The sequence below is a fragment of the Octodon degus genome, unplaced genomic scaffold (assembly GCF_000260255.1).
Source record: "Octodon degus isolate 3935 unplaced genomic scaffold, OctDeg1.0 scaffold00107, whole genome shotgun sequence".
NCBI lineage: Eukaryota > Metazoa > Chordata > Mammalia > Rodentia > Octodontidae > Octodon > Octodon degus.
The window spans coordinates 2,986,436-3,014,055 of NW_004524683.1; the positions used below are offsets into that span (position 1 = coordinate 2,986,436).

The window sequence follows — 27,620 nt, forward strand, 5'->3', positions numbered from 1 at the left end:
CTCCTTTTTCTCTAATTTTGGTCTGCAAACTTAGGTTGTTAACCATCCAGAAGACAAGCTTATTGTTATTACCATACAACCTATGCTGTTAAGCTCAACCTCACTGTCTGTCTGAATATCAACCATCTTAGGCATAACATGGAACAGGTATCTTTCATCAAGTATTGATATGTTGAACTTTAAGTCCCTATAGAATATGATGAAAAAACATTTAAAATTAGAATAGATTTAGGGTTCTTTATTCAGACGAAAAATTAATATTTTCTGGAGTGCACCAGTTTTTGCTTGGAAACCAACATAATTATTTTAATCATTTAAATGTATATTCTAATAATTAATTTGGTAGTACAGACAATTGAACCCAGGACCTTAGCACTGTTACATCCCTAGTCCTTTATTTTATTAAGTTTATTATTTTTTATTTTGAGACAGTCTTGCTAAGCTTCTAGGTTGACTAGGTTGTGCCTGTCTCATTGTCCCAGAGTGCTGGGATCATAGGTGAGTAGCACTACACTTGAGTACATTAATAAATTTTAATAAATTTTTCTTTTACTTGAATGGCATTAGAGTGGTCTTTTAGGCCAATGGAGTGTGTGTGTGCTGTCCAAAATTGTTCATAAATGGAAAATAATAACTTGTGACATTTGCTGAACCAGTTGTTTACTAAATGGTCAGTTAATTTTATGTTCTTAACTAGGTAAGAAAATACTGATGAATTAAAAAAAATTAGAAAACTTATACATGTTAAGTACGTTAACCTTTGTGTGTTTAGAAGCCTGTAATTGCCTTGCAAATGAAGGTATCCGATCAGTTTGTTTTCATAGCCTTAATTTAAAAAGGATTATTATTTTTTCATGTTCTCTAATTTTTAGGATTAACTTAAAAATAAATCTAGTTATAGGAAAACAAGGTAATTTATTTTAAAGATTGTATCTTAAGCTTTGTCATGAACATTCTTGGATGACATTGCTTGCTTTCTTTCTTTCTTTCTTTCTTTCTTTCTTTCTTTTTTTTTTTACTATGTACTACCTGGTCTACAGGGTCTCACTACACAGATCAGACTTTTAGTGATTCTCCTGTTTTCAGCCTCCCAAGCACTGGGATTACATACTTGCACCATTATGCCCAGTCTTAATCCTCATCTCAGCATGCTGTGGGGGTGGGGCCAGCAGAGCATGCTGGGAATCAAACCCTAATCCCTGTGTCTGCTTAAGCAAGTGCTTTAATCCACTGAGCTATCTCCCCGGCCTGACACTGGTTTCTTCTGCAGCTGGACAAATCACTTTCCCCACACAGAAGTGCATAGAATACATTATATTTCTTGTTTATTCATATGTATATTTATTAAAATTATATTTTGTTATATGATTGTAGGAATCAGTGATAGTTTTGAGACTCACAGTATCTTAGTTTTTTTTTTTTTTCAAAATTTTATTGATAAACAGCAATGACACAGTTTCAAATCAAATCGGAAGTACAGTTTCAACAAATAATACACTGCATATATTCTTCTTAGTGGTTAATTGCTGTACAAGATGCGGACTTGTGATCCTATTTACAGACACCATTAGAACAGATCATTCTATTCATTAAGAGAATGCAACTATATATCTATCCTAACCACTTTGAATACACAGATACAAAATAGACATTCATCAGCATACCCCATTTTTTCTAAGTTCTGTTATTAAATATTATAGGTGTGTAAACTCAGCAAAATATTCTAAAAGAGTCCAGTAGCCCATAATAGCATTGGGTCCACTGTTTATCTGGCAATGTTAGAAATTATTGACCTCACGGTATCTTTGTAAAAGAACATAATTTGTTTATTTATTTGTGGTATCAGGGATTGAACTCAGGACCTTGCACCTGCAGGCAGACACTCCACTGCACTATCTCTGTGGCCCAAGAACATAATTTAGAATTTGGTGAGATTTAAAGATAAGTGTCAGATTTTTGACTATTGCTAGATAATGGTTCCAGTAATACAATGTTTAATTATGGAAAAGCTTTGAGAAGGGATTTTGAATTCTTTTGAGTTTGTATCTATTTCAATTCCACAAGTAAGACTTCTGTTGAAATAAATGGAGAAGTGATGAGTGGATGGAAGATTATATTTCATACTTAATGAGTTAGGATTGGGACATTGTAGGTAGATGAACTTGCTTTGTAGGTACTATGAAGCAATTCTGTTCCAAATTGTCCTCAGTTAAAAAGATTTATGCTAGAGTACATAGATTAACATTTTCCATTTAAGGATATATTCATACTACTGTACAACCATTACTATACTTTTCATCTTAAGGAACTGTAACTGTATCCCTTAAACAATGACTCCCCTCAGTCCTTCTCCCTGGCTCATGGCAACCACCACTCTATTTTTTTTTTTTTTTTTTTGGCGGGACCGGGGATTGAACTCAGGCACCTGTGCTTGCCAGGGAAGCACTTTTTCCACTGAGCTATCTCCCCAGCCCCCCCTCTATTTCTTTTCTCTTTTTCTCTCTCTTTTTTTTTTTTTTTTGGTGCTGGGGATCAAAGTTAGGATCTTGCACTTTCCAGGCAGGTGCTTATGCCACTGAGCTATCTCCCTGGCCCTACCATTCTATTTTCTGTCTATGAATTTTACTGTTCTAGGAACCACATATAAGTAGAATCATATAGTATTCATCCTTTTGTGACTGTCTTATTTCACTTTGTGTAAGGTCCCTAAAGTTCATTTGTGTTGTAATGTGTCAGAATTTTCTTTCTTATTATACTCAAATAGTGTCCTTTTATTTGTATATATCAGATTTTATCTATGCATCTTTTTTTTTTTTTTTTTGGTGGAACCGAGGATTGAACTCAGACCCTTGCACTTGCCAGAGAAGCGCTTATTCCACTGAGCCATCTCCCCGGCCCTTACCTATTCATCTTTGACGAACATCTGGGCTGTTTCCATTTTTTGAGTATTATGAATCATTCTCATGTGGACATTCGTGTGCTGATATGTTTGAGTCCCTGCTTTTAAATCCTTTGGGAAGGGGCTGGAGAGATGGCTCAGTGGTCTAAAGCACCTACTTGAAACAAGCTTGGCAAAGCACAGGGACTGCGGTTCGATCCCCCAGCACCACATGCCAGCCAGCCCGCCCCCTGGTGGGCTGAGCTGGCCACACACACACACACACACAATAAATAAAAATAATAAATAAATAATTAAAAAAATGATTATAAAAAAAAATAAATCCTTTGGGAAAATACCCAGAATTAAAATTGCTGAATCACATAATGTTCTTATTTATAAAATTTTGAGGAACTGTCCTATAGTTTTCTATAGTGGCTGCACCACCAAAATTTTGAATGAAGAGAGTGCCAACATTGTACTTAATTATTTTTAAATTTAGATCTGAGCAAGTAAGTTTAGAATTTGGAATATTTTACGAAAAATCAGCTTAAAACATATATAATATTAGCACACTCTATTACTGGTAAAAGAATAAACAGAATAGTTAAGTACACCTACACTTCGTCTGGATAGGACTAGGGAAGGGCGTAAAGGAATCTTCTGGGTTTAAAAACAAACAAGAACAAAAACAGGCACTAATGATGAATCATGAGAATCCCTCCTCCTTTAACGGTTCTATAACAGATGCATTTAGGCGAAAGTTCCAAATCTTATTCTTTTAGTAATTGTAGAATTCTTTAACAGCTTTTGTTTCTTTTTACAAAAATTATTTGATAAAATACACTTTTGAGATTTATTTGGTTTACTTACAGATGTGGAAATAGTTATCCAAACAGTTGCAGTTGCTGTCACATAATTTTAGTAATATTAATTACCTCTTACTTTGTTTTAGATGGACCAAAAAACTGAGTTTCTCTCAACACCCCTTTAACCTTTAATTTTTTTTATTATTAGTACATGTTTGCTGTATATAATGTCTACATTCATCTTAGGTACATGTACTTAACATATCTCTTAATTCTTTTTGTTCCCCTTTCTTCCCCTTGCTGTCACTTCCTCCATTTGGATCCCTTCTTCCATTTGCAAAAGATCTATCTCCCTGTTTCCTATTGCCTATCTTTTGTTTTATTTTTAAAATTATTTATACTTTGAACTTCTCATATAATAGAAGTTTTGTGATATTTAAGCTTGTATATCAAATTTATTTCACTTAACATTGTACTCTCAAAGTACATCTATTTTTCTACAAATGACAATTTATCTTTATGGCACAGTAATACTCCACCACATATAAATACTAAATTTTTTTTTTTTTTTTTTTTTTTTTTTTTTGGTGGAACCAGGGATTGAACTCAGACCCTTGCGCTTGCCAGGCAAGCACTTATTCTATGGAGCCATCTCCCTGACCCCTAAATTTTCTTTATCCATTCATTTATTGATAGCTATAGAGGCTACTTCCAAGATTGAGCTTAATAAATGTGGTACTGTAAGCATAGATATGCATGTATCATGGTAGTATGATGTCTTTAACTCTTGGGTTCATACCGAGAAGGAATAGCAAGGTTGAATGAAATTTTTAGTTTTAGTTTTTTGAGACATCTACATACTGATGTCCAGAATGATTGAACTAGTTTACATTTCTGCCAACAATGTAGAAGGATAATCCTCACCCTAGCCTAACCAGAGGGTTTTTCTTTTTTCTTTTTTCTTTTTTCTTTTTTTTGGTGTTAGCTATTCTTCCAAGCATAAGACCAAATGTTAGTGTTGTTTTAATTTTCATTTCTTTGATGGCCAGAGATGTTGAGCATTTTTTCAGGTATCTATTGGCTATTTTTGCATTTCTTCTGAGTCTTTTATTTTGGTAGACCTGATTTTTTGAGTTCTATCTAAATCCAAGATACTGGATCCCCTTCACCTTATGATTAATGTCATGTTAATTTCCTTTTCCTCTAAGATTAAAATTTAATCAACATTTTCTTTTTTTAATGTATTTTAGTACAGGGACTACAGGGTTTCACTACACAGAAAGGACTCCTACTGATCCTTCTGTTTTTAGTCTCCCAAACGCTGGGATTACAGGCACGCGCCACCACACCCAGTCTCAGTTGCTGTCTCAGAGTGCCCCTGGCGTGGGGCTGGCATGGCACACTGGGGATTGAATCCCCGTGCCTGCACCTGTCTAAGCAAGTGCTTTAGTTGGCTGAGTTATTTGGCCTGCCCTATAAACATTTTCTTTGGGAATAAAAAGGTGATATAACCATTTAGTCTCACATGTTGGTGTCTTATATTTTATTATTTTTGTTTCTCTATTGCTAATAATATAGAAAGAGATCCTGGCTATACTCAAGTAAGGAACAGTGTTCACTGATAATACTTTTGGACTTCCCTGGGTAATCTCTCACAGTGATTGAATACTTTGGCCACAAAGAAACATTGTTACCTGCCCCTTTTTTGCTTCTTTTCTATCTTTATTAGAGGAACAAGTCTTGTTATTTAAATACTTGGATTGTAGGTTGTTGGGAAAATAAGGTTCTGGCATGTAGACTGAAGTTTAATAGTGTATTAACTATTAGTTTATTTAATAGAGATTAAGGATATGACTTTCACTTTCAGACCACTGGGATTTAAGTATCGTTCTGCCACTTACATAATTTTTGACCAGTGTCTTTATACCTGTGTGCCTCAGTTTCTTCGTAGAAAAAAATGAGTTAACACATTGAAAGTGATTAGAACTGGTGTCTGATATATAAAGTGTTCAACTGATTCTAGATGTTATTTTAAAGTTTTTTTTTTTTTTTTTTTTTTTTTTTTTTTGTATTGGGGATCAACCTCAGGACCTTGCACTTGCCAGGCAGGTGCTTATGCCGCTGAGCTATATCCCTGGCTATTTTCCTTTTTGAGAATTTAAAACATGTGTTTTTTCAAGAGGACTTCTGACATCTATTTAAGCTTGTTATTTTTCCATTGTATAATGAATCATTCAAGCTTATGGGTTGGTTTGGCACAAGATTTTGTCTAGAAACATTTTAGAGTGTTTATTTTGTAGCTTATAGGATAGCTAATTTTTCAGGTAGCTTTGCATTCTTAAGGAAAACAGACCTGCTTTCATAAATTTCTCCAGGTGAGGAAGCTTTTGTATGCAATAAATTAACAAGAAATATTTGGGTGTCTGTTATTCCAGCTATCTGGGAGGCTGAGACAGGAGTGTTGATCATTTGAGCCCACAGGTTTGCTACATAAGCCAGGCAAACAGTGAGACTCTTTCTAATAAATTAATGGTTAGGTAGTAACATGGTGCCTGGCAAGTAGCAGACATACAAGAAGGAATGAAGAGAAAGCTGACATTTTGGTCATTCTTAAGCTACTCTTAGTGTCATGCTGCTTAGCTCTTAAATGGTTAAAAGCCTTGAAATGAACACGAGTGTATTTGCTGAGCAAAGTTTTGTTGATGCCTATTGTTTGCTTGGCTTTTTATGGTCTCTGTACATCAGGGATTAACAAACTGTTTTGCAAACTTTCTACGTGTTTTGGTAAATAAAGATTTATTGGAATATAGTTACATGCATTTGTTTACCTGTTGCCTGTGTTTGCTTTCTTGCTTCCATGATGGAAGTAAGTAATTGAGAATTTCAGAGAGAGAGAGAGAGAGAGAGAGAGAGAGAGAGAGAGAGACACACACACACACAGACAGACATAGACAGACACACAGAGAGACAGAGACAGACAGAGACAGAGACAGACAGACCTTTCTTTCTAGGTTTTAGTGACTTCAAGGCTAAAACATTTGAATGCCTCCTAATGGGTTAGTTGTTAGAACATTGGTAGGTATACTAGCTGTAGCTGTAGTGGTTTATTTTGGCTATAGTTCTCTAAGTAAGACTTTAGACTTTATTTGCTTCAGTTACTCAAACTGTAGAAAGAAGGTCTGCCTGAGTTCTGTCTAAGTTAAGAGGCACTAGAGCAGTCCAAATACAGTCTAGATAATTACTTGGAAGCATTGGGGTTGGGAATGTTAATTATAATTCAGGTAATTGATTTAGGGTAGGCGTGGACAAACTACTGTAGTCTGAGGGTCAGACCATCACCTGTTTTGGTATGAAGTTATATTGGAGCAGCCACTCATATTTGTGTACATGTTGTCTTTGGCCAGTTTTATCCCTAATAGCAGGGTTGAATAGTTGATGGCATGCCTGCAAAGCCTAAAATATTTGCGATGCCTTTTTATATGAAGGTTTGCTGATCCAGATCACTGGTGAGTTCTGTTCCCCAGGGAATATTATGCAACGTCTGGAGAAACTTTTGACTGTTACAGCTGGAGAGTGCCATTGATTTTTAGTTCCTAGAGGCTAAGGATGCTACTAAGCATTTTATAATGCACAAGATGCCCCTCCTACTTGAAGAATTTTCTGGTTCTAAATTTTGATAGTATTGAGAAACCTTGATCTGAATCAGTAGTTCTCAAACTTTAGTTTACATCTGAATAACTGGGAAGGCTTGTTAGACCATAAGACTTCTGTCTCAAAGTTTCTGATTTAGTGGATGTGGGATCAGATCTGCAGATTTGCAAATCTGGATTTTATCCGATTCCTACTTTATGCTCATGTCACTTAATTTTTAAGAATTGTGCTTGAGAACCATTGATATTGGTGATTTTTTTTTTTTTTTTTTTTTGCCATTTTTGTGACACTTAGAATCTAAGCTTGGGTTGCCTTTATGTATCTGTCTGATCTTTCTAACTAAATTGAACTTTTTTTTTTTTTTTTTTTTTTTTGAGGAACCGGGGATTGAACTCAGATCCTTGCGTTGGCCAGTCAAGCGCTTATCCTACTGAGCCATCTCCCTGGCCGATATTGGTGATTTTTGTAACTTTGGAAAATAGAGTATTTTATTGTATACTTGATGCTTAGGCTGTTTCATGTCTTTTGACTTACCTTTGCATCACTGGAAAATTTCTATTCATCTTTCAAAGCCTACCATCTATCTTTGGTTTATAATATTCATACTCTGTGCTCAGTTGGGGTGAATAGTTTCTCCTTCTGTATCTTGTACATGTTTCTCTTCTGAGTCATGTTAGATTGTCAGTCATCAGTTGACATGGTTTTCCGGTACTGCCAGCTCTTCAGGTGAGCAACTGCCTAAGTCTTAACCATCTGTTCCTACAGTATGTTGTAAGAGGTACTCAGTGAATAGTTTTTAGTGTAGGCTGTTTGTCTAGGTTGTTATGGTACAAACAGGATAGAATTATACATTTTTATACATTTTCTATTTGTCAGTGTGATTTTGAATAATAAAAGCTGATGCTGAAAAAATAAAAATTCAAATAATCTTATTCAAGTTACCTGTATATAGAGAAGTGCAAAACACCTTTCTAGTTTAGCTTTACTGGAGGGGCTCAGTTAGGTAATATGAGAAGACATTAGGCTTGAGGCCAAGAGTCTTAGAAAATTTGAATACAGTTATTAAATTGTGGTGTCATTCTCTTCTTGATCATAGTTTTACTCTTTAACTTTCCTTTTTTTTGGTATATATGGTGCTGGGTTTTTAATCTACAACATTGTGCATGTGAGATAGAAATACTCTACCAAAGAGCTGTATGTCTGGTCCTCAAACTCTGTTTTTTGTTTTTTTTTCTTTTGATTTTTTTTTTTAAGACAGGGTTTTCCTGCAGTCTGTCCTTGAACTCATTTTGTAGACCAGGCTGCCCTTGCTTGAACTTGCTCCAAACCACCTGCCTCAGCCTCCGGAGTGCTGAGATTACAGGCATGTGCCACCATACCTAGCTTCAAATTGCTTTCTAAGGCAGAAATTTAAATTTCAAATCAAAATTGTTTACCGTTAATCATTAGTTCAGTTTAAAGTCATTTTGAGAGCTTGCCAGATAGCTCAGCAGGCTAAAGTGCCTGCTTAGGCAGGCTCAGGGACTGGGCTTCGATCCCCAGCGTGTCATGCTTGCCTTGTGCCCGGGGTGTGCTGAGGTAGTGATTGAGACAGGGCGTGGTGGCGTGAGCCTGTAATCCCGGTGCTTGGGAAGCTGAAAACAGTGATCACTAGGAGTCCCATCTGTGTAGTGAGACCCTGTAGAACCTGTACTAAATACATTAAAAAAAACATCATTTTGACAGATAATTTCAAAAAAGCAGGCCAGTTAACAGACTGCTTATATCTTTATATTTATTTATGATTATAGGGGAATTACTGGTATTAGAAGAATGAAATATCAACTTGTTTGTAAAGGAAGGCAAAAGAGTTTTGAGGTGATGTGTATCTTAATCGCTTTAGAGTTAGGTTTGAGTCACTTGAATTTTTTTTTCTTTGTTCTTCGCAGTTCACCCTGATTCCTAGGATTTGCTAATACTTAGCTATAATAAAAGAGTGTCAGTGACAGGAAAGCTTTTTATCATGTGCCCTGTGATTCCCTGCCCTGTTTTTCTCTAAGAGAAAAATAGTGATTGAGGTTTTTTAAAAAAAACTTTCTGCAAGACTTTATTCCAGAGGGTCTCAGTCCTTCTTGGCGGCTACCTTCCTCATGGCAGCTAGCTCGTTGCTCAGCTCCTCATACTTCCTCCTTGCACGGATGTGCATCCTCACTCTTCTTCTTTTTTTTGTGGTACCAGGGATTGAACTCAGAACCATGTATTTGCTAGGCAAGCACTTACTCCACTGAGCTATTTCCCTGACACATCACCCTTTTTTGATGAACTTGAGGGTGCGTTTGTCCTTGGAGACCTTGAGCAGCTCCACGGCATGTCACTCTTAGGGGGTGAAGCGACATCTCTGGGATCATGTCCCACACAAACTTGGTGTGTTTAAGGAGGTGTTCACGACAGTGGCTGTTTTTGCTTACATTCTTAGTCACCTAGTGGCCCTTGTTGAGGCCCATGACCATAGGATAGCATAGAGCCATGGCTACTGTTCTTCAGTGGTTGCAGTGGTGGAAGGTAACCTTGTTTTTCGAAGTCAATTTTAAATGTATCTTTTGGCATCTAGTTAAAGTGAGGTGCAAACACAATTGAGCAGTCATATTTCAAGTTTATTTACTTATTTATTATATTTGAAGTTTAATGGGGTAGAATAATATTAATTTCTAGCTGGGGTTGCTTTGTATGCTGTGCTAGGCCTTTGATATCTAACTTAACAGTGACTGTGCATTGGGTGGGTTGTGGTGATGTAGTTCTCTATGGTATCTCCGTGGTATATCTTTCTTGAGGTAATATCTCTGGAGTGAAAGGCAGATACACATACTGGAAAGATTCAGATTCTCTGCACTCTGAGTTCCTTTTCTGTAGTACAGTCCACTGCATGTACAAATGTGTGTTCTACTTTATGGCATTCATTGGGAAATGGGACTGGAGAATCAGTACAAGAAAATGCTGATATTTGGACTACTGATTATGGCTGTGGATCATTCAGTTCATTGTTTCTGACCTGGGAGTTCAATGTTTTCTGCCAGCACATGTGGCACAGGCAGACTAAATTGTTAGCTTTCTTTCTTTTCTTTTCTTTTTTTTTTTTTGGCGGAACCAGGGATTGAACTCAGGCCCTTGTGCTTGCTAGGCAAGCACTTACTCTACTGAGCCATCTCTGTGGCCCTATGTTAGCTTTCTTTCTTTTTTCTTTCTTTTTTTTTTTTTTTTTTGGTGGAACCAGGGATTGAACTCAGGCCCATGCACTTGCCAGGGAAGCTCTTATTCCACTGAGCCATCTCCCCGGTCCCTATGTTAGCTTTCAAGTAAGGTAAATCTCACCTCTTCTTTTGTTAAGAGTTTTAGTAACAAGTAGCAAATGTTGAGACACAGGATCTTTGGAGGAGAGATGAGGGTCTCATAGCATGGTAACAGGAGTTGGGGAAGCCTGTGGGAATTGGTAGGAACATGCTGACCAAATTGTTAAGTGATTTTCTTCTTTATTGCCTATTAATGAGGTAGGTGGTATTGGGGAGGCAATTGTAGACTGAATTCCAGGAAGCAGGTTCAAAGACAGTTGTTTGAATTTTCCTCTGGTTATTGCTAAGTATTTGACTAGTTTTCCCCCTCCTCCCCCGCCCCTCATCTGGAGGTCAGCCTCAGGTTCTCACCACTGTAGCAGTTGAGATAGTCCTAGGTAAGACAGCAGTTACAGATGTGTACTTATATTTTTGAGTGAATGGAGGCAAATTTGCAACTTTATGGATAGAAAGCAAACATATTAGAACTTTGGTTTGCCTGAGAGATGGAGTACATAATGTTTTATGGCACAGCCCTTCCTTTGGAGGAAACTTTGTTCCCTATTTCACTGTCTGAAGCAATGCCACTGACTTTGTAGAGTCCTCACTTCACACAAAAATTTCCCCTTAACCTTGGGCTTGATTCACTGATGGTGCAGCCCAGTTGAGAACTGATTGTGTCTGTTCAGTTTTGGGCCTGTTCAGCCTCTGCACTGGCCGTGCAGACTGGACTGATAATAGATGCAATTGCTTTATTCTTGAATCAGAACTCAAGGTCATTATTAAGGTCTGGGCAGTATTCATTGTGAAAATTGTTACATTTCTATGGATAAGAGGTAACAAGGGTAGGATTGGAGCTCAGGTGTGTTTGATCTCAAATGGGAATGATAGGTAGTACTCAACATTTTACAATAAACCTGGTATGGTGGTACGTAACTATAGTCCTACGTACTTGCAAGGCTGAGACGTGAGGCTTGCTTGAGTTCAGAAATTTGAGGCTAGGTTGGGCGTGGTGACGTGTTCCTGTAATCTCAGCTCTCGGGAGGCTGTAAACAGGTAAATCACTATGAGTCTGAACTAGTAGTGAGACCCTGAACACCCTGTAGACCCTTCCCTAAAATACAAACAAACAAAGAAAAAAAAAAAAAAGAAAAGAAATTTGATGCTAACCTGGATAATAGAGCAAGAAGACCTCATCTCACAAACAGACTTACAGAAAAAAATGTGAATGTCTTATAACATTGATTTATTAGGATTATTGGGAAAAAGTACATAGTTTCTTAAAATTATTGTGAAATATATATGAAGTTTACTTGAATTTTAAATAGAAAATGGGATTCCTAGAGTATTGTAAAATGAATATGGCTTGCTTCTCTTTGGGTCATCTGGTAGAACATGTTTTCTTTGTTGTACTGCTGTAGCTATATAACTACAGTTATATAGTGGGAAAATTTATTGTTTGCTTTTTGTTTCTGCCTTTTGAGACAGGGTTTCACCATGCAGTTCAGGCTGGCCTTGAGCTCACTTTGCATTCCAGGCTGGCCTTTAACTCACATCACTCTTCCTGCCTCAGTCTCCCAAGTGCTGGGATTACAGGTGTGTGCCACTAATCATAGTACTTCAACTTGTGATTACTTTATTGTATTCTGTATCTCACCCAGCAGGAAAATTTAAAAAGTACTGCATTTTACTCTGTTACCTTTGTAAAGTAAATGAATAAGGATAAAAGATGAGGGAAGAGGAATGGGGAAAAAAAGAATTAAGATATATTACGTACAGGTACAAATTCCCTAAGATGGATGTGATCTTGATGTGTGGCAAATATGGACTAACAATAAATAAATAAATAAATAAAGTTTAAAAAAGCAAATTAAAACAAACTATACTTTTAAAAAAATTTCTTCATGTTTCTGAAGCTTTTGGAATAGAGAAAGAACAGTAAAGCTTTTCTTATATTCCTAGATTTTTTGATGAGGCTAATAGAGGAGTCAGAGGAAAATAACTAAGCAGGCAAGCAAGCAAAAAGCCCCAAAAAATTAGTTTGTTGATTGTTTATCTTGAACCTGTGTGTGGCAATGGTGGTTATTAAGAAGTCTTAGTACTTCAACTTCTGATTATGTTCTTACTGTATTCTGTATCCCACTTTACATTTATCAGTGTAACTAATTGTGGTAATATAACTTTGTCTTAATGCTAAGGACTTTCTCCTTGTTTTTCTGGGAATATTGTCAGTTTTGGATGTATTCTACTGACCTTTGTTGTCAATGACAGGCGTTTTGGGTTGCCACTTAGAAAACTATAGATTGGTAGATTAAAAAGCTCTTTAAGTTTGTACACTGTAGGAGGAACAAAGTATAACTGATGCTAGACCATCTAAGTCACTCATGTAGATATCCTATAGTAGGGTCCATTTTCTGATAAAGCACACTGGAATCAAGTGTCAGATTGAGCCTACATTGCCATTTTTGTCTGTGTTCATCATTGCACCAGATGTGACAGGTCATTAACCATTATAAATTGAACATAAAATAAAGGACTTTTTCTGGCATACAGGGTACCATTTCATGCCAGGTTGTGACTCATGCCAAAAGTTTTCTCCTCTGTCACATGATGAGAGAAATCAATGCAAGGGGCCCCATGTGCTTCTAGCAGAAAGAATCTATAGGATGTTGGACTTCTTTTAGCTATCATTGGCACCTCACTTTTCCTGTTCCAATCCAGTCACCTAGCTCTGGCCATACGATTCTGGTCCTAGAAATTAATCTGTTATGCTTCTGATTTTTTGGACTATTTGGGATCTGACTGTGATGTACATTTTATTTCAAAAGCTGCTCAACAGTGAGCTGTAGTCAAGATATTTGATAACTTGTTCATGTTTCCTCCCATCCACAGGTATGGATGAACAGTGAATGTTGGGACAGCCAGTCTCAAAGATTTGAGATTGTACATCCTTCGTTTATTTCTAGTTCACACATATTAGTCAGTTTGCTCACTGAGTGTAGCTCGCCTCAGAAAGGGTCACCTTTTCTTGATCAGTTGCTCAGTAAGGATCAGTTCCTCAGTAATGATCAGGACAGAAGGGACAACAAGATCAAAAAGCTTTATTTTGAAAATTTTAGATTCCTCCCTGACCACTTCTGGGGTATGTGTTGCTGTGTTTTCATATTTCTGCCACTAGACATTCCCCTTCTTTCCTTTTTTTTTTTTTTTCTTCTTTTCTTCCTCCTTATCTTCTTCCTTCCCTTTTTCTATTAGTTTAGATTCAGGCCCTTGTGTACCCTAAGCACCAGATCCTATGGTACTGAGCTGCTGCCCCCCACCCTGAACATTTTAGTTAGCTAGTTAAATTGCCAAATGCCTTAGCTGTATTCTTGGAATAAAAATTTCTGAAAAGCCATCTATTTTTCTAAACAAGATAATACTGGTAACTTGTAAGGAATTAACTATACTAAAATAAAGACAATTAAAGATAAGTATTATTGTGGAAAGACGTGTCCCCGCCATTTTTCTTTTTCTTTTTTAAATATATTTTGTTCAGGGCCTCACTATGCAGCTCGGACTTGTAATGATCCTCTTGTTTTCGAGCTTCTCAGCCCTGGGATTACAGATATGTGCCACCATGCCTGACTTTGTCACAGCTCAACACTCCTGGGGCTGGGGCCAGCATGGCATGTGGATCGAGCCCTGGCCTCTTTGCTTGCCTAAGCAGGTGCCTAGTCCACTGAGCTATCTCACTGGCTCTGCCATTTTTCTTTTTAACTAATTTAACAAAAGCTGAAATCAGAAAAGGAATATAAGACATATTGCTATATTAAGCAAAAAGAAAGAGAAAAATAAAATAAGAGAATGTATCATTTTTTTGTATTGATAATGATATGACTTTAAAATGACTTTATTTTTATATATATTTGGCACAGGGTCTCACTATGCAGCTTGAACTTGTAGTGATCCTCCTGTTTTGTGCCTCCCCAGAGCTGGGATTACAGGAGTGTACCACCACTCTGTACTCAGTGGCCAGCTCAGAATGCCTGGGGATGGGGCTGGTGTGGAATGTGGGATCGAACCCTGGTCCCTGCACTTGCCTGAGCAGGCACTTAGTCTGCTGAGCTATCCTGCCTGACCTTTATACTAATAGAACAGGCTATTATAATACTATTTAAATATAGTTCATTTGCTTTAAGAATGGGAATATGGCAGAAATTCTTAGTCTGCATACTTACGTATGTGTGGAGAATAGGTAAAGTTTCAGTATGGATTATGTCAAAATGAGGTATATTAATATGCCAAACAATGATCACTTACATTCTTGGTACATCTGTTACAAGGATTTTTGTTTATTTTTTTTTAACCCATGCAGTGTATGTGTGTGTAGTGTGTGTGTGTGTGTGTGTGTGTGTAGCAGAAGTTTGACATTTCTAGGGATCAGGTCCTGAAGGCATCCTGAATTAGTTTTAATACAGAGTTATCCTTTGAACATCACTGGAGCTATAGATAGCTGACCCTAAGACTCATTTTCCTGCTCATTCTTACTGAGTTCCTTCACTTTGCTTGGCCAGGAGCATCCTGCAGTTGCTATTTGTTGCCCAGGGGTAGGTATGTAACTGTAGACTTAGGGCTTTTAGTTGTTTTCCATTTGCTATAGCAATTCCAGGTAGGATGTTCTGAGCTTACCTCACAAAATGTTTACTCAAATATCTCTTATGTTGGAATTGTGTTAGGATAAGAGAGATAGGTATATTGCAGAGTTTAGATGGTACTAGTGACAATCCTTAATTAAAAAAAGTGTGTGGGCCGGGGAGATGGCTCAGTAGAATAAGTGCTTCCCTGGCAAGCATAAGGGCCTGAGTTCAATCCCCAGTTCTGCCCCCCCCCCAAAAAAAAAACAACAACAAAGAAAGAGTGTCTTTGATTCTTACTGCTTTAAATCAGTATGTACTGACGATATGCCACTCAGTTGTTCAGCAAATATTTGAGTAAGTTTACATGTATTGTGATGTGAGGCTGGGAGGAATATGAAACTTACATACTATCCAACACTGTTTTCATTCATTTGACAAAAACTTACTGAACGTCAGCTCTGTGTTATATTTGTGTCATACAGTCATATGTTTGTATTTACTGGGGATTTGTTCCAGCCCCTGCTGGAAACCAAAATCTGAGGGTGCTCAGTTCCCTTATTAAAAAGTAGTATAGTATTTTCATAAAGATCTGTCCATCTTCTTGTATGCCTTAGTCATCTCTACATTACTTATAATACTTACTGGAGTACAAATGCAATTTAAGTAGTAGTTTTACCATATAGCTATGGAAGTAATGGTACATTCCATACACGTTCAATAAAGATGCAACTTTTTTGAAATATTTATTGAAATACTAAGTGCTGTGATTATAGGCATGCTTGACCACACAACACCCTGCTTTTAACTGTTTTTGATCACACCTTGTAAAGACATGAAAGAGGACTTCCAGAACTGCTTAGTAAAGTATCAAGAATGATGGGATAGACAGCTTCCAGGAGCTGCACACCATGCCTGCTTCGGGCCCTGAGCTCCTGACGCCATGCGTGCCGCACGGGGAGCTGCAGTACCTGTAGCAGGTGGAGTGCATCCTGTGTGGTGGCTTCCGCAAGGATGACCGCACAGGCACCAGCACTGGCACCGGCATTGGCATGCTGTTGCTGTTCGGCATGCAAGCGCGCTACAGCCTGTGAGATGAATTTCCCTTGCTAACCACCAAGCATGTGTTCTGGAGGAACTGCTGTGGTTTATCAAGGGATATGCAAATGCCAAGGAGCTGTCATCCAAAGGAGTGAAGATCTGGGATGCCAATGGGTCCCGGGATTTCCTGGATAGCCTGGGGTTTTCTAGCCACCAGGAAGGGGGACCTGGGCCCCGTCTGTGGCTTCCAGTGGAGGCATTTCAGGGCTGACTACGAAGGTATGGACTCAGATTACTCAGGTCAAGGAGATGACCAGCTGCAGAACGTGATCAACACCATCAAAACCAACCCTGATGACAGAAGGATCATCATGTGTGCCTGAAACCTGAAAGATCTCCCTCTGATGGCTCTGCCTCCCTGCCACACCCTGTGCTAGTTTTACGTGGTGAATGGGGAGCTGTCCTGCCAGCCGTACCACAGTGGTCAGGGGATATGGGCCTGGGAGTGCCCTTCAACATCGTCAGCTACGCGCTGCTCACCTACTTGGTCGCGCATGTCAGGAGGCTTTGTGCATACTTTGGGAGATGCACATATCTACCTGAATCACATTGAGCTGCTGAAAACTCAGCTTCAACAAGAATCAAGGCCTTTCCCAAAGCTCAAAATCCTTCGAAAAGTTGAGAGAATGACTTTACAGCTGAAGACTTCCAGCTGGAAGGGACAATCCCTATCCTGCTATTAAGATGGAGATGGCTGCGTAGGGCGCTTTCCATGGTGCAAATGGGAAGGAAAGGTCACTGTTCAGAGCTTGAGTCTGGGTGTTTTCAAGTGTAAAGAAAAAGGGAAGTAGGTGAAAAACTGTCAATTATTATTTGTTGACTTTTAAAGATACTGTCACTGGCAGGCAAAAGGTGCTGGTTTTTTAGTAATAAAGGAGGTTACCTTTAGTAATAGAAGTGCACAGAATGCTAAGATTATGTAAAAGTTACAGTAGTAAAAGTTTCTGTATTCCATAGCAAAACTGCCGAAACTCATTTTTTAAAAAAAAATTTTATTTATGTGTGTGTGTGTGTGTGTGTGTGTGGCCAGCTCAGTCCACCAGGGGGCGGGGCTGGCGGGCACGTGGTGCTGGAGGACTGAACCGCGGTCCCTGTGCTTTGCTAAGCTTGTTCTAAGTAGGTGCTTTAGACCACTGAGCCATCTCACCAGCCCCCGAAACTCATTTTATAGAGATGCTCTGCCCTCAGATCTGAACTGATGGCAGTCAGAATGTATAGTTTGCTTGCAAATGTTTGCTGTTACATTTGTTTATATTTCTGTAATAAAGGATTAGTTTGCATTTAAAAAAAAAGAATGATGGGATAAGTATGTTCTAAATGAGAGGGAGTATTTTTAGGATTAATAGTAATCTATTAATAACTTAAAATAGTCACCATATGTTTTGATTATTCTCTTGTATTTAGTAGGCTTGTTGGTATTAGTACCAACAATATTAACTCTTTCAGGGATTAGGCAAACTAGGAGCAGTTTCTCAAAGGAGATTGATAACTTACTTGCTACTTAATTGAATCCGTGGTTCCTTTCACTACCTGACTCATATTGGCCACAGTTCTTTTTTCTTTTTCTTTCTTCCCCCCATAATTTTATTGACAGACACATAGCAATGAGACAGTTTCAAATCAAATTGGTAGGACAATTTCAATAATTAACACATTGCATACTGTCTTCCTTTGGCCACAGTTCTAAAGTGAGTGTGTTTATATGCTAATTGTGTACCTGAAAGGTGAATCTTGGTAATGAAACAGTATTCCCAGAATTTGAAGTAGAATAAAATGGACTTTCCCCCTAGTTTTGCAGTGTATTACTATTAGTATGATTACAGTTTTGATACATATTGAATGGATTGTGACTTAAAATTTCCCAGCAGTAAGACATGAAATTAGTTCACTTTTTGTTGCTTGTAACACAGTAGGGAAGTTCTTTAGTTTGTAGAGAAATGATACTAGATGGAAACATGAATCTATGGAATACTGGAAGTGGGATTTATGTGAGTGAATAGAAAACTATTATGTGGAAACATATATATATATATATATGTATATATGGCAACAGTAGCAAAAAGAAAAGTTAATGGACTTCTTTTATAAGGTTACATTGTGTGGGGTATGGTAATATTAGGACAAGGTAGATGGGTAAGTCATGGATACTTTTTGTATTTCTGAACAACTACTGATAAATAGAAATATAGTTAAAAAGCTAGTAGAAAAAAAAGCTAGTAGAAGGTTAAAATGGAATAATAAAACATGCTTAACCCCTAGTGAATGCAGACATGAAGAAATAATAGAAGAAAAACAGCTGGTCAGGTTGAAAACAAAAGCAAGTGGTAGACTTAAACTCAGCTATGTTAGTAGTTACCTTTGATATGAGTAGACTAAACAATAATAGAGATGGAAATAAAGGACTGATCTTATTGTTTATAACAGAAACATGAAATATAAAGATCATTTATTTTGGAAATGAAAAGAAAAAGATACCATGTAGATCTTAATCATAATAAAATTGGTGTGATTGTTTTTGTTTTGTTTTGTTTTGCTTTGCTACATATACTGGTGATTGAACTACAGTGCCTTCACCCTGAGCTTCTCCACTCCAGTTTTTCTAATTGAGCTTCTCCACTCCAGTTCTTCTAAATTTTTTAAATTTTAGGACAGGATCTTAGTAAGTGGATGAGTTGCCCAAGTTGGGCTTGAATTTACAATCCCTCTGCCTCAGCCTCCAGAGTGCTAGGATTATAGGCATGTGACAACATGCCTGACTTGGTGTGATTAATTAATATCAAACCAGGTAACTTCAAAATAAGGTGTATTAGCAGAAACAAAAAAACTTACTGTTTTCTAAGCCTGAGTATGTCATGTGACCTTTTCTTTTTCTTGTTTAAAATGAAGTTATTTGAGCTATAATGATTGGCACTTTACCTATATTATTACTAGTCCTTCAACAGCCTTATAATTATTATTTTGTATGGGTGAGAAACTGAGGCTCTGAGAAGCTAATAACATCTCTAAAGACACTGAGCGAGTTAAATGGCTAGGCTTGTGTTTGGAGCCAGTTGAACTTTGATTCAGACTTGGCTTTTTAAAGAACTATATCTTGTTTCCTGCCAGTATATCTTCCTGTTGATACTGTATGTGTAAATTGTGTTTATATAAACACAGCTAACTGGAAAGCTGTCCTGAGCTCACCCTTTACTTCATTATTGAATGAATGAAGAAAAAAAGCCTTTTTGAATCCATGTATGTTTAGGTCATGAGAATAGCTGTATTAAAATATCATTATGGGGTGTGATTGAGAGTTTTCAATGTTGGCAGTGATTTTGCAACTCACTAGTACATTTTATTTATTTATTTATTTTAGCAGAACCAGGAATGGAACTCAGGCCCTTGCGCTTGCCAGGGAAGCGCTTATTCCACTGAGCCATCTTCCCGGCCCCTTCACTAATACATTTTAAAGAGACTCTTCTCCTCAAATATTCTGTCATTAACTGTGGCCCCAAATTTCCCTGAGTGTTAATCTGCTAGTATTTTGATTAAACTAAAAAAAAAGAAAAGGTTGACAACTAATAATCTTTACATATTTTTGGCATATAATTTGATTTTATTTTTTAAGTAAAACAATTTATTATTCAGTTAAAAAAAAGAAAAAGTGGTTTAGATTATTGGAGTCTACTTTAAGAAAAGAAATACATTACCTTGCCTTCTGTGATTCTTCAATAAATTGCCTATGACTTGTTATTTGCCTTTTAGATTTTTTTGACTGTAAATTATTTTTTTAGTCTTTATATCATTTATATTGCTGGTAGGGTGAATACTTACAATAATAACATGGTAATTTATAGTAATGTTGTAAGACAGCTAACTTAAGATTAGTTTCTGTTTATTATTTTTCTTATATGTTTCTACAAGTACATGGTTTCCTGAAATGCGGTGAAACCTGTATTTCAAGACTCTAGCATTTATGTTGTAAATGATAGGCACTTAGTACATACTTTTAGTAGTTTTATTACTAGTTTTTCAGTTACTGTTCCTTTCAAATTTCATGTGAAAACGTGTGTAATGAAATTTCTAAGATATGTTAAATGTTTGCTCCCTCTTGTGGATAGAAAGAAGACTGTTAGCTCTTAAAATGAATCTCTTATCTAGATCTTTGCTATCAAAAGATGTTCTATACACAATGTGTAAAAATTTGCCGAATTTTTCTTTTTTGAGGAATGTTAATAAAAATTCTTCAATAAATATTCTGGTTTATATAAACTCATAAAACATTAATGATTGTTAATGTATCTATTTTTGAATGTCTGGATAATATTTGTATGCACCAAATTGTGATGTTTCAGTCAACAATTGACTGCATATGTAATGGTGCTGACAAAGTTCCAGTAGAACTGGAAAATTCCTATTTCCTAGTGATAGTGTAGCTATTGTAACATTATAGTGCAGACTATGCTCCTTGTTTGTGTTGATGTTAGTGTAAACAAACCTACCATGTTGCCAGTAGCATAAAAAGATAGGACATACAATGATGTGTGGTCCATAATACTTGATGATATAATGGGCAACAATTTTACAGGTTTATGTATCTGCTGTACTATACTTTTTATTATTATTTTAGAATGTATACTCCTACTTATACAATTACAACAGTATACCTTGTAAACACTGTCAACCATCAAACATCTTGTAATGATAGCATGTCTTGATTGCATCAAAAGGGCACATCATGTTCTATCTAGGTTTAAATCCATCTCATGGTATTGTACAGCAGCTCAAATCTCAGAATATATCTTTGTTGTTAACAAGGTATAGGGGCCGGAGAGATGGCTTGGTAGAATAAGCGCTTGCCTGGCAAGCACGAGGGCCTGAGTTTAATCCCCAGTTCCGCAAAAAACCAAAAAACAAACAAACAAAACACCAGGGTATAGCTCTACTTACATAAAAATTTAGGTAATACTTTTTGAATTCATCTCTTTCATTTTTCTTCATGAAATAACTTCAAATTCTAAAACTATGAAATATTTATTGTTGGATAGTCTTATGACAGTATTGTTGAGTGTTTGACTTTCCAATAATGGGAAGTATTCCTTGTTTTGACAAAAGGAAAACTGCCTTGGTCATTTCGATAGCCCTCATGGTTTTTAAATTAGAATACCTAATCAGATTTTAAAAAAATACAAAATATTTTCAGTTGGTGATGCACATGTGTAATCCTAGTACTCTGGGTGGCTACAGAAAGAAGATTAGGAGTTCCCGGCCAGTTTGGGAAACTTGGCCATGTAGATCCTATCTCAAAGCATGATAAAGGGATAGGGAGGTAACTCAGTGCAAATGCCCAGGTTTAGGGCCTTTGTACATAACAACAATAACAAAACCAAAATATCCCTCCAGCCCATAGTACTTTTTTTTTTCTTCTGTATTTAGGACAGGGTTTACAGAGTCTCACTATGTAGATCGGACTCAGTGATTCTCCTGTTTTCAGCCCCCCAAGTGCTGGGATTATAGGTGTGTCACCACGTCCAGTCTCAATTGCTGTCTCAGCGAGCCTGGCGGGCGGGGCTGGCATGGCACCGCAGGGCACACCACGGCACACTGGGGATTGACTCTGGCCGCTGCACTCTTCCTAAGCAGGTGCTTTAGTCCACTGAGCTATCAGGCTCAGGCAACCCATAATACTTTTATTTGCAACTATTAATATAAGGTGGAAGTGTATATAGCTCAGTGGTAGGGTGCTTTCCTAGCATGTATGAGGCCCTGGTTTGGATCTGTGGTACCTCTAAAGAAAAGGGAAGAAAAGAAGTGAAGAGAAAAATATTAATACTACTGATATTAGCAGTTATACTTCAGAAATGCTTTGACATGGAGAATAGATCTTTTTAACAAGGCAGAAAAATGTCATGAAGACCAGAAAAATGATTTTATATATATAACTTTCTTTGAATTTTTTAAAAAGGAAAAGCTAGAAGTAATATGTAATTTTTGCACTAGAGATAAAAGTCCCAGGGCCTTTGTACTGAGCTACATTCCCAGCCCTTTTAAGTGTTTTTATTATTTTGAGACAGAGTTTTGCTAATTTGTTAAATTATCCTGACTGGGTGGAACTTGTGATCCTTCTCACTCTCCTAGGGTGCTTAGATTACATAATATGCCATCATGCCTGGCTCATACTAAATGAATTTATAAGAAAGAGTTCACCAAAAAATACAGTCTGGGAAAAAAAAAGGTATATTCTTCAGGAAAAGAAAAATGTTTTTCAATAGATGGTATTACCCTTGTGTGGGAAACACTAGAGGATGTTGAGTATTGCAAAAAACCGATGATACTGTTGGCTCTTAGAGAAGAAATTGAAAATTCACGTGTAGCAATTTTAAGGGCCAAGTTACACAAGGAGTAGTTTGTCATACTAATAAATGTCTGGAAGCTATGGCCACCAGTTTGAGCACCTCTTGTAATTGTAGAGGCTAAAGGTAACTTGTGTTAATCTCATGATGACTCAATAAATTTAGTACTAAAATATTTATACATTTTTTCTTTTCCCAAAGTATGTAAACATTTTTTTGGTGGACTTTGTATATGACAGGAGCTTATTGTGCCTTCGAAAAATTAAATGTGGAATTACTGTATGATCTGAGCATATACCCAAAAGATTTAAAAGCGAGCATTTAAATTCTTGATATTCTTTCTGTACATATATTGCTTTCCTAGATCTCTTCATTTTCTTGATTATTAGACATTGACTTTCTTTTGGAATATATTTTAAAGTGGAACCAGTATTTTTAACCATTTTAAAGGAATTGTACTCTATATGCCAAAGATAGATAACATGCAATAAAAGTATAGTATATATATGTTGGAAAAGGGCTACTTACTAGATAGGTGACTTATTTTTGAAAAATCAGCCTGTGTGCACATTTGAGATTCTTACTCAGCAAAATCACAATTTGTCATTAACTAAAGCAAACAAAATCCCAAAGCTTTGAGTGTATAATATTCAGAGAACAAAGAACTGAAGTCTTAGGAATGCAATTTGATGAACTGGTACAAAATGAACATACTTGTGTAATTGACACTCAGGTTAATATATTAAGGGCATGCTTGCTTTAGCAGCACATACACTAAAATGGGGATGATACAGAGATTAGCATGGACCCTGCTCAGGGATGCAAATTTGTGAATCATTTCATGTTTTTAGACTCACATGTGTAAACATTGTGTTGTCTCCCTAGTGTAAGAAACCGAAAGAATAAATACAGTCAGAAAGGTACAATAGGTACTGTGAAAGAGAAAGAATCTGCTCAAAAGAAAAGAACAACTTGATGGGGGAAGGAGATAAGGGAAAAATTTTATATATATTATATATATAATATATGTAGATACTTGTACTATTACTAATTTTTATGGGTTAATCTAAAGGAACAGTTAATGCTAAATTATTTGATCAATTTTGCATGCATATATCTGGTAATCTGAGCATGATTACCAGATTACTTTGAATATCTTTTATTCAAATTTTATAACAATATTTAATATAACAATATTTAATATAATATTTAATATAATGACCATTGTTAATTTTCTTTCAAAAATAAGTAATAAGGGGGAAAAAGATTGGGAGGTAGACACAAATAGAATACTATATGAAGACACAGGAAAAAAATGACCATTTTCCATGCTAATGAGAGAAAGGCAGAAGTGCCTTCAGAAGAAAGGCACTCTGCTCACCACCTTGATCTTGGATTTATAGCTTCCTGAATTATGAAAAATGCGTTTCTATTGTGTAAGCCAAGAACAACAATAACAAAAAGAAACAAAGAAAATGAAATAAGCAAAATCCATCCTTTGCTTCTAGTCAGTATCCTGAGACCATACAGAATTATGTGATGCTTTGACTTCTTTATTCTTTTACTTTTAAGGGGTAGGGTCTTTCTGTTAGCCCAGCTAACCCTAAACTTTTTCAGTGTTCTTGTGACTTAGCTTTCTCAACAGTTGGGACTGTAGGTCCATTCCATTATGTCCAACTTCCATTATTTTGAACTCTAACATCTGTCTGTATTACACTGGTTTAAAAAATTTACATGCCTAAAATTATATATTAGCCTTTTTATTGTGATAAAATAGCATTCATTGTTTTACCATTTTAAGAATACGAAGTAGTATTGAATAATGGAATGTGTTTAAATTTTAAAAAATTATAAAAATGATACATTGCTATTAATCATTCTCAAAATATTGCCCCTTATATCTAACATGCTTAACCTAGTGTTCTTGTCACTTTCTGAAATAGTTCTAGAAGTCTTCTTCTGTGTCTTTAATGCCACTGTCATGGCTCTTGGATGTCTTAAATTGGTTCAAAATGTCTACATTTCCATTGTGATTTTTATTTTTATTTTTTTGGTACTAGGGATCAAACTCTGGACCTTGCACTTGATAGGCAGGACCTTATGCTACTGAGCTATCTTCCCAGCTCTCCATGGTGATTATGTGGAGAAAAGAGCCAGAAATCACATGGCACTGATCCAGTGAATAAGGCGTGTGTGTGTGTGTGTGTGTGTGTGTGTGTGTGTAAACACTATAATATTTTTTACAAGCCCAAGCCTGCTCTTCCAGTGAATGTCACTAAGCAGCAATATTCACTGAATTTTTGATCATACCTTCCAAACACACTCATAAAGGAAGACTTCAAGAACTGCTTCAGAACGTGGCAAGAATGATGGTGTATGCATGTTCAAAGTGAGGGTGGGGCAGTATAATTTTGAGGGCAATTAATGGCCATGTGTTTTTTTTCTGTAATACATTTCTTAATTTAAACATTTATTGTATATTCTGATCATATTACTTGTAGTTCAGCAGTATTAGTACATGCTTATTGTACACCTTCACCATCATCTGTCATCAGAAAACTGAACTCCGTATTGTAAACTTCCATTTCTCTTCTGTATATAGGAGTTTGACAACTTCTTATACTTCATACAAGTGGGATCATGTGATTCTTGTCCTTCTGTGTTTACCTCGTTTGATGTAATATATCTTCAGGTACATCTGTGTTATCACACGTATCAATTTCACACTCTCTTTTTAAGACTCAGTAAAATCCTTTGGTATTTATATGCAATAGTTTATTCTTTGTTGGTGAGCGTTTGTCTTGTCTATGTTTTTGCTATTATGGACAATGCCGTTTTGAGTATAGGTTAATAAATAAATGAATCCCGTAATGCTTTTGGGGTAAATACCCACAAAGTGAAGTTGCTAGATTATATGATCTTTTCTTTTTTTCTGTATTTAGAACAGTGTCTACAGGGTCTCACTATGTAGATTGGACTCATAGTGATCTGCCTGCCTGTGTTCAGCCTCCCAGGTGCTGGGATTACAGGTGTGAGCCACCAGGCCCAGTCTCAATCGCCATCTCTGTATGCCCCATGGGTGGGCCAGCATGGCACACCAGGGATTGAACCCCGGCTGCTGCGCTCTGCCTAAGCAGGCACTTTAGTCCGCTGAGCTATCAGGCTGGCCCATTCGGTTTAATTTTTTGAGGATATAGTGGGCTGTTGTCATATAATCCCATGATCTTATAAAATGTACTTAGTCTAGTTTTTTTTTTTTTAAAGAGTAGCTTTTTCTGATTTAAGATAGGTTCTTGTTTTTATGACTTTTACTCCTTTTTTGCTTGGCCTTCTAGTCCAGTGTTGAATGAAAGTGGTGACAACAAAAATCTTTACCTTGTTCATATTCCTAAGGGAGAACATATTCAGTCTTTCATTATCGAATAGGGTATTAGCTATTTCTTTTCATATACACATCCTTTATCCTATTAGGAAGTTGCCTTCTATTTTTAGTTGGCTGAGTATTCACCGGCTTGTGTTGGTTGGTACATGCCTATAAACCTTAGCACCCTGGAAGGGTGAGGCAGGAGGATCACAAGGTTCAAGTGGCTTGGGTAACTTAGTGACTTAGTGAGAGCCTGTCATAAAATAACAGAAAACAAAGTGCTGAGAGTTTAACTCAGTGCAAATGCACCAAGTTAAATTCCCAGTACTGTCAAAAGAAGAAAAGTTTTTGTCATGAATGTGTTAAATTTTATCAAATGCGTTTTTTTCTTCTAGTGAGATAGTCATAGATTTTCTCTTTTGTCTTTTAATATGTGAATTAATGTCTAAATGTTAAGTCAACTTTACATTACTAAGGAAACCCAGATTAGTCATGACTTATTATCCTGTGATATATTGCTTGATTTGATTTGCTAGTACAGTGTTAGGGGTTTTTGCATTTGAGGAAAATTGCCCTGAATCTGGAAAAATTCTTGGTTGCTCTCCTACCTCATGTCAATGAGATGAGCAAGGAGGCAGTATATACAGTATATTGTTTTGGTACAGTAGTTCTTGTTGCTGTACCTAGACCTTTTTTTTACACAGGGTCTTGCTACTCAATTCATGCTGGCCTTGAGCTCACAATGTAGCCCAGATTGGCCTTGAACTTGCAACAATCTGCTTTAGCCTCCTGAGTGCTGGCTGGGATTATAGTTATGTGCCACCATGCCTGGCATTGTACCAAGACTGTTTTGAGAGCAGTAATTCTATCTTTTTCTTGTTTACCTGTCAAATTTTACATGAAGTTTTTTAGTGGCCATTCTTGTTCTTAAATTGTATAGGGAAGGAATTTTTTAGAATTGTACACTATCAAGTAAGAACATCTTATTTGGCTATATTTCTTAACTCCTTTCCTCTTGATGTAAAGCTTTTAGTATATGCAGTTTGCTTAATGCAGCCAATTGTGAGTTATATAGTATCACTTCATATATATTCTAAGGACTTATGAGTATATGTACTTTCATTTATTTCCTCCTAAGTTTAATTTTACTCTTGTCATATATTTTACTTCTGTGTATGTTGTAAACATCATAATTTACTGCTGTTATTTTTGTTTTGAAGAGTTAAATGTCTTTAAATAATAGACACAAGAAAAGTCTTATATTTACCATTTTAGGCATTTTTCATTTGTTATATAGGTTAGAATTTCCATCTGGTAATATTTTTTCTTTACTGAGAAAATTTTTACTGTTTCTTGTATCCAGATATCCAGATCTCTTGGTGAGAGGTTCTATAAGCTTTGTTTTTTTGTGTGTTTTGCTGTCTCATTATTTGTAAGTTTATGTTTTGTTGAATTACAGGCAGTGGTAAGTGCTGAGCATGTGAAAACATTTTGGTAAAAAATAAAGAATATAAAAGAAAATGATTAGGGGAATTAATTCTTGCCACTTCATGTTTTTTTTTTT

At 36.5% G+C, this 27,620-nt stretch overlaps 1 protein-coding gene and 2 pseudogenes across 1 annotated transcript in view; all 3 read left to right on the forward strand.

Annotated features, from left to right (window-relative positions):
* Faf1 (Fas associated factor 1) overlaps positions 1–27,620 on the forward strand; it is a 424,408-nt gene that overhangs the window by 2,805 nt on the left and 393,983 nt on the right. The gene's annotated exons all lie outside the window — the stretch shown is intronic.
* On the forward strand, positions 16,171–17,062 carry LOC105743215 (annotated as a pseudogene).
* On the forward strand, positions 23,447–23,541 carry LOC111818926 (annotated as a pseudogene).